The sequence below is a fragment of the Marmota flaviventris genome, chromosome 2, assembly GCF_047511675.1.
Source record: "Marmota flaviventris isolate mMarFla1 chromosome 2, mMarFla1.hap1, whole genome shotgun sequence".
NCBI lineage: Eukaryota > Metazoa > Chordata > Mammalia > Rodentia > Sciuridae > Marmota > Marmota flaviventris.
Window position 1 is genome coordinate 87823427 of NC_092499.1, and position 8707 is coordinate 87832133.

The following is an 8707-nucleotide window of genomic DNA, read 5'->3' on the forward strand; positions in this document are numbered from 1 at the left end:
TCCTAAATGTATCTTATAAATTGCATCTCTGGCCTGGGGTTGTGGCTCAGTGGTAGAGCACTTGCCTAGCATGTGTGAGACACTGGGGTTGATCCCCAGCATCATATAAAAATAAACAAACAAAATAAAGGTATTTTGTCCATCTACAACTAAAAAAAATATTTAAAAATATTGCATCTCTATGACTCTGCTTAGACTCTTGTCCCTTTCTGTCATTGGCCCAAATTTGTCATACCATTGGAATTTCACTATGCTTAGAATGGCTTTCCTAATTATTTTAGATTTAATAATCTCTCTGTTCTCAGAATCTCATAGACATTATCATGTGTACCATTTATGTGACATAAAATATATGTGACTTAGTATTGTCATTTATCTTTCTGATATCTGGATCCTGTGCTCTGAGTCAGCTTCTTAAAGTCCAAGCCAATGTTTTTTAACTGCCTCTATCTCTCACAGCATCAGCTTGCTGTCTGGCACACAGTAGGCTGTTGGATGCTCATAGCACTTCAGATGCTTTTCTCTCTTCTTCAGATTCACTGTTGGGGTTTCTTGAGAACACTGATCAAATTTTTGGCTCTCTAGCATCCTTTTGCCCTTCCGAGTGATGATCTGATTTACACTGGAGTAGCTCTAATTCATTGTGAGTCCTCTTGTTGGAATGTATTCCAGGTACCTGCATTCCACAGGGAATCCCAGAATGTTGGATCTTTCATTTTCTAAACTTGACCTCTTGCATGTGACTTACATTTGGTCAAGTAGCTGCCTTATCCCAGGTCTCTCAAATCAAGTGAGGCATTGAAGGACAGAGGAATGTTTGGAGGTCACTCCATGCAGGGTGGCAGCAGAAGCATCCCGACACCAGGGTCTCTCTCCTTGTCTCCTGGCTTTTGGAGCTTTTGGTTATGCTGCATTGTCAAGACTCACCCTTCAAGTGAGAACTACAAACCCTTCCAAAGTAGCTAGAAGGTTTGAATGTCTTTTTTGCTTTTGTAGCTTAATACCAAGAAATTCTAATTTATATGAGCTTTATTTCCAGCTCTTATCAAACCTCTACTGGAACACTTATAACCTGCTTACTGGACTCCTTATCTTCAATTTTACCCTCCTTCAATAAGTTTTCTACATTCTTTCCGGAGTGTTATATGTAAGAAAAAAAGTTTAAGCTAAATACTGACTCATTCTTGCTTTTAAGATAAAACATTAACTCTTAATTGTTTCTCATTTTCCATGCCTCGTGTTTGTGATCCAGAATTGGGGCAGCAGGTTACCACAGAAAGAGCATGATATTGGACTTTAGAAACCATGACTCAGAAGCTGATGTTGGCCAGTTTATTCCGCTTTTTTTTTTTAATATTTTTTTTAGTTGTAGATGGACGAAATATCTTTATTTTTATTTGTTTATTTTTATGTGGTGCTGGGGATCGAACCCAGGGCCTCATGCATGCGAGGCAAGCACTCTACCACTGAGCTACAACCCTAGCCCCTTATTCCGCTTTTTGATTATTATTTTTCTCATTTCTGAAGTGGAGAACATACTGCCTCCTGGGATTGCAAGGACCTGATGTGACATACAACTCCAATGCTTGCAACATGACAGGCTCTCAGCAGATGTTCTTCTTCCACCCTTCTTCTCTAGTGGAGCTTGATGCCCCCTGATGTATCTTGCAAACCTTAGATGATCTTGGATGCCCTGAACTCAGACTAGGAGATTGGATGTTGTATCGCAGTATTGTTTGCACTCCGTTTTATGGTACAATAGGCTTACAGGCCATTCTGGAGAGAAAGGATTGCTGAGAGGGAGGATGTGGAATGGTATGTTGAAGTCAGAGGGTTTGCATTTGTGGTGTGTTAAGAACAACTTTGATTATACTGGTGGGATAGCTGGGTCTCTTATTATGATGCAGTCAATTTATTTTTCTTGAAAGAGCTTCAATTCAGAGGCAGGTGTTGTGTCTGCTTCTTGGTTCTCTGCCTACTCTCAACTGATGAGAATGACATGGTATCTGTTATGAGCAGTATGTGAAAGTAAATGTCTCCACCAACAACCACATGTTTCCATGCACATTTTCTACAGTACCTTCTTAAACTCTTCCTATTTGAAATAGCTTATTTGTTACCTTACTAAAGATTGAAAGCAATGTGAGCTAATTACAGAGAGAGAGAGTTGGGCCAGCAGAAGGATTTTTCACTTGTAGAAGGGGGCCCTTTCCTTTCTGCATCAGTGATAGATTGATGGGGTTCAAAAAGTATATAGCTTCTAATAATTTCTAACCATGGCTCACATGAGAAAGGGGGATTTAGATTGCAATGAAGGGTGGAATATCTGTTTATTAATATGCTAAGCCATCTTTGCTTTACTGGGATTTGTTAGCCAAAACAGACAACATGGATGTATAGATGAAAGGATAGACGCAAGAGAGGTGATTACGTTGAGATATCAAGATTCCAAGTGTCAATCAAATGAGTGAAAGCAACGTGCACAATAGGATTTGCTCTGGCAGTGAAATTGTATATTCCCAGCATGACACAATAGCCAAGGGCAAGGGCAAAGGGTGTGGGGGAAGGAGGGGATTTTTATGTCATAATCAGTCAGGGGAGGTTTCCCTGCCCCAGTGATGGATGCTTTCTTTTTTCTTTGCTTTCCTTTCAAGGCATTTAAAAACATATCTCTATTGGAATATTCCAGGAGCCACATTTTGCTCTTGCTGAGGCTCTCTAAACCCTTCCTAATTGGTCCAGATCTGGAAATTCACAGATCTCAGCTGTGAAGTGCTCAGTCTCAGGTTCCAACTGCAAAGATGCGCTTGTCTTGGTACCACATGTACCATCATGGTACCACATGTAAGGGGGGCCAGGGCTTTTCTCAGTCTGAGAACTTGAGATTCTCAGGGAAAAAAGTCTTTGATGAACAGAGAAGCCAAACAAGGACATAGTCCAGTATCCTTGGAGTCCACGAAATATCAGGATAGATGTTTACACCATAGCACTTAAGTTTAGACAATGCTCTGGATGACAAATGTTTCAGGCGGAAATTGTGTGCATGCTGATTGTGAAATGAAATTACAGTTTTCCTCTGTCCTTGGGAGCAGGAATTCCATTGTTTGGCCTTATGTGACCTAAACCTAACTCTGAGTGTCTATGAAAGAGGCTAATAACCATGACTATTGAATGGTGGGAAGGTGATGACATGGATTTCCCCAAACCCAGAGGGGACATTCCAAAGGGAAACCTGGTGTCTCCAAAGTTAACTCCCTTTCTGCTTAACTAGGAGGGATGAGAGAATTATGGCTTGACCACTGGTTCAGGAGGTTCTGCTCCTTTTCTCTTCTAGAGCTCAAGAAATGGCTCCAAGCCTTAGTCATGACATTTAATAAAACAATGTAAAAGCTTCTCTTTTCAGTTGAAATGTTGAGGACTGATGAAGAAGTTGAGGACCTTGTTTGTGTGGTTGCTGACCAACCTGGATTAAAGCAACTAGAAAAAAACAAACAAAAAATCAATAAAGCCATGATTTCAAGAGAATTTCCTTTGAGTTTGTCTGTGGCCTGTATTTCTCGGTATATGAAAATTATCTATATGCCATGATGATGGTGTTGGTCGTTTGCAGTAGAGTTTGGCTCAATCTGAGCACAAAATTGCTCACAATCTAGCCCTAGCATACATCTACCCCTAGCCAGTAACATGTTCTGATGGATCCTTTGACCTGGTTTGGTATCTGGTTTGTGTCTGTGAAACTGAATTTTATCCTGTGCAGATATAAGGATTTTCTTGCTTATTAAAAGATGAAAATGTGATATTAGGGAAAGGAGGAGGGATGTGAGCCAGAGGACAGGTGTTTGGCAGCTGGCTGTGCTTAGTTCTGGGGACTGAGGACATCTTTGAGCCTCAATTATATATGTGAAAAGGGAATAAAAACTTCTACTTTCCATTGAAGGATGAGATGAGATAATGCATTAAAATGGCTTTGGACATCATAAAGCCCCATACAATTGTTACAAATCATTAAAACCTCATCTAAACAGCTTAAGAATACAAAATCCTATTAGACAGACATGCCAGAAGCAGACTTTATAGACAGATATACATTTGAAGCAAAAGTATCTAGACCTTAAGAATCCTTTCATGGGACTTGCTCTTTTTTGGACATTTCTGAAGACTGAGATCATTGACATATTACTAGAAACTCATATAGTAAATGGAAGTGTTGATGATAATTCATTATCTTATCTGCAGAACCTAGTGTAGTGTGTAGAACATTTATCAGTATTTATTGAGAATAGCAAAGGTGTGGAAAGATTGTTCAAAGCATGACATCTTGTCTGTGAGCATCATAAACCTGGCTATTTGCAGCCCCTACTACAAGGGAGGAGGAATTTCCATCGTTTCTTTATTTCCTGGAGTCCTCTTGGGTTTCCTTTATTCAAATTGTGACTTTCTCTATCCATTCTTACTCCACTAGATTTCTCAGAAGATCTTCCAAATCTCTTCCCACAATTACTGTGGGACAACAATAAGTAGTCTGCAATTTCCAAAGGCTCAGTATCTTTTAGTCCTAAAAACAGCTGTGATTTGACCTTTCACCACTCAACTGTGGTGTGATGAAAACTGTCGGGTGCAATGTGAGAGTAAAGTACCTTGTATTCCTGGATTTCCAGAACAAACCCAAGTTTATTGTAGGTCTATTCATAGTTTTAGTGAAAGAGATGGAAAATGATATTTCTCCAGGCCATCTCTCAAACTCTGAGTGGGAGCCTTTCTGCCCTGGACAATGAAACAATTAAAGAAAGATTCCTGTTATTAGGGAGCTAGAGGAGGGACATATGAAGCTACCTGTCTCAGCTCAGGATCCAGGTGAGATTTTACTTTCTCCTGAAATTCCTTAAAGTAGCAGTAGATTGAGTATTTCCTAAGGCTGGAAAAGGAAAAGCCCCCTCCCCTCCCCAACCAATTTTTTAAGTCATCTTCTTAAATTGAGATCCAGCTGAATAGAAAAGAATATAGATATCCCTTTTTCTTTTTTCAATATTGGAGAAATTTGTCTTTCACACAATGAAAAGCCTAACAACTTAAAGTTGAAATTTCTTACTTGTTCTAGCCTGTTTTCAGCTAAGAGTTAATCTACTTCTTTTGTCTGGTGCTCAAAGAAAACATAAAACCTGTGGTTATCATCCTTGTCACAAGTCTCTTTGTAGCCTTGAACATAGATCTCCTCACCAGGAAAAATCCACATTCTTCAAGTGTTTTATCCAAACCTGTTTAGTCCTTTCATCTTTGTCCCTAAACTAAATTTTAAAAGAGTAGGCTAGAATTCAAAAATGACCACAGGTCAAGTTGAGAATGTGATGCAAAGTTGAGCATATGTCTTTGAAGTCCTAAGTAACTTTCCAAATTGTTCTTTTTGGCCTCCGTAAAGCTTTCTGGGTTGAAGCCACGGACTGGTACAAACACTTCTAGAGAAATATACACTGTGATCTGCACATTTTGGAAGAACAGTAATCATATTCTTCCAATAGCATCTAATCTCAAATTTTTCTCTTTAGGAGGAAAAAAGGCATAAGCCTTCCCATCTGGCAGGGTCAAGATAAGTTTTACATGGGAAAACTCTTGTGGAGGATGGACAGGTCACTCTAAAGTGGTGGACCCATGGTATGATTCAAGGAACAAAATTGTAATCATTACTGAAAATGAGTTACTGCCAATTTTTTTGAGCTGTCATCTAGGGTTTTAGTGGTTTGGTTATTTGGATCTCCATCACTTCTTCACTTTGGATACAGAGATTCCATGGACTAACTGGTGGCAATAAAATGTTTCACCATTGCAAAAGTAGAAATACAAAAAGTGTTGAAATTATTGAGGAGGAAGAGATCTAAGCTCTTTTTAATTCATGTCAACATGAAAGCAATGTGACCCTTAAAAAATACTAGGTGGAGAGAGATGAATCTCATTTTTGGTAAAAGGGTGGTAGTGGAATGCACTGTTTTGTGGAATGGGTTGATTGAGGACACAAACTTGTTCAAATTGAGTCTATGCAGAACAGCTTATAAGGTTTCTGTCACAATACTTTATTGAATTTAATCTTATGGTAATGATGATTGTTTTACTTTTTTTTCTTTATTTCAAATGGACCAAGAAGGAGGCAATAAAAAACAAGTTTTCCAATTCTAGTTTTTAGTTTTTCCACTGAGTATATTGCCTTAACTAATACAATTGTGTTGACCCATGAACTGTTCCATGTGATTCACCTTGGCAATAAAAGAAGGTAAAAAGAATATAGGAATAACTTAATCCCAATGAGTCATACTAAGAGAGAAAATATGTGAAAACACACATCTGGGGAAAAAACAGGTTTCAAGTAGTGGATCTATCTATGGCTGATGACCAGAGGGAATTCATGACAGGTACATTCAGGCTCATGACACACAAAGCATGCTGATGATGACCCTGCCATTCCTCCCCTTTGGTCTCTTGCTTTAGTCCCAAGTCAAATGCTCATTTACCAAAGCAGAGTATGTATATATCCACAGGAGAAAGTTGGTAAAGAAAACTCAGCCAGTTAAATGCCTATTTTGATGTAAAAGTTAACGATGCATTTTAAGTTAGATTACCATAACAGGGGAGGAGGCAAGAATGTTGTTAAAATGAAAAAGTCAAGGAAAGAAATTGTCTCCAGGTATGGTGGCACATGCCTGTAATCCCTGTGGCTCAGGAGGCTGAGGCAGGAGGATCGCGAGTTCAAAATCAGCCTCAGCAACTCAGTGAGGCCCTAAGTAACTCAGCAAGACCTTGTCTCTAAATAAAATATAAAAAAGGGCTGGGGATGTGGCTCAGAGGTTAGGCACTCCTGAGTTCAATCCCTGGTACCAAAAAAAAAAAAAAAAAAAGTCAACATGTTTAACACCTACAACATTTTGGATTTTCAAGCCAACTTCTGTAATTGCCCCAGGTTTCAAGAGGGTTCAAGCACACACTGTTGGCCAATTCATTCTTAACAGCCAGATCAAACTTGGAGTCTGGGCATCATAACAAAAAGTATGACATGCAGCTCTCTGCCCTGGAAAACAGGATTCAATAAACTCCATAACCAAGACAAATTCAATTCTGCTCATTGTTAGGTCTACTTTTGTCTTTTCCTCTATGGAGTTGTTCTCCTGAATGTAATTGTGCCAATGCCACATATTCTATCTGGGATGCTAAAAAGACATTATAAATTCTTAAGTACTAACAGAGATATTAGACTAGCCCCCTATTTTTAATGAGAAGCATAACATACTTCATACTCTCTTGAAGCAGATAGTTCTCTGAGAAGAATGCAGGCCTTGAACAAGTCTTTCTACTATTCTATTGTATTTTAGCTATTCACATTCAAAGGCCTTGTCCCTCTTCTGGTCAGGGAGGTGAATTTAGAGCAAAGCTGGAAAAGGAATTCTTTCTCCAGACATGTGGTGACCAGATAGTAAGGCACCAACTAGACTCCTGACCTATAGGGCTGTTAGAGAGAGGGCCCCCACAGGACTCCAAAAGCAGCTCACTTGCTCAAAGATTGCTCAGAGAGATGATTTAGGTTCTACAATATTATCTAATTTGAGTATGAAGTATTAATTATTTGAAAGTTTAGGAAGTACAAGTAGAGTAATTCTTTCTCATATAGATTCATCTGTTTTTCCCCATAGATTTATTGTATTTTATTTGGTTTATTTATTAGAACTTTTTTTTATCTTATAAGTTGCTCCAAACCAAAGTCCATTTCATTGAAAAACATTTACATAATTCAGTGGAAGAGGGAAACTGAGGAAGCTCTACTTCCTTCTGACTTTCCCATGAAATGACAATTAATCTCTCCTTACTTATTTTGACTTTGAATAATTACAAGAAACTTAGGTGACCTAATTTAGAAAGAATTAGCCCAGCCCTGGCAGACAGCAACACAGACCTAGAAATCTCCTCTACGTCATAAAATGTTTCCTGCTAAATTGGATTCAATTGACTTGTATGAAAACAAGTTCACAGGGCTTGAGGATTTGGCTGGGAAGCAGTAAACAGAGGGAAGCATCAGTGGAACCAATGTTTCCAAGCTTGGGGCTGCTGGCTCATGTGGCGCCAGTGGGGTGAGGGAAGGGTCACACGGCCTTCAAAAGAGCCACTGAGGTCTGGAGGAGTGGTCACATAGGCTGCTGGTGTGTCACTTATTCACTTCATCACAGCACTGAGCTGTGCCTGCATAGTAAAGGAATGGAGGGGACCAGGAAGGCATGGAGTGTAGAGGAGGCACTCAGAGGAAGCTTGCCCCCCAGTTTGGGCTCATTTCACTGGGGTGGTGGTGGTGAAGGTGTTCCCTTTACTGTGAGTGGATGAAGACTCCTAGAGAACACTACAGGGTGTGAGGCCACTGGGCAGCCACTTGGAACCAGAATAGATGGCAGGATATTTTTAGCATTTTGTGATCACATGAGATCAGGGTTTTGTAGATGGTTCATTAAAAAAAAGTTGTTATGATTGAAACATGAAAGTCCACACCCCCAATTTTAATAGTGTTGTACCTTGCTCTTTTCTTAAATGTTCTTAAATGATCTTTGTTCAGAGTTGAATGAAAGAAGCTTCAGAAAACTAGTTGAACACCCTAAACAATTTTGAAGGATGAAAAGTGAGACTGGTATTAATAAGGATTATTTCTCTTGGAACATGTACCTCACATAACACAGGCACA

The 8707-nt window shown here is 39.3% G+C and overlaps 1 non-coding gene across 1 annotated transcript; it reads right to left on the bottom strand.

Annotated features, from left to right (window-relative positions):
- Positions 1 to 1412: 1412 nt before the first annotated feature.
- Positions 1413 to 1480, bottom strand: Trnaa-cgc (transfer RNA alanine (anticodon CGC)). The gene has a single exon. It is a non-coding gene; the product is annotated as a tRNA-Ala (tRNA).
- Positions 1481 to 8707: the final 7227 nt, after the last annotated feature.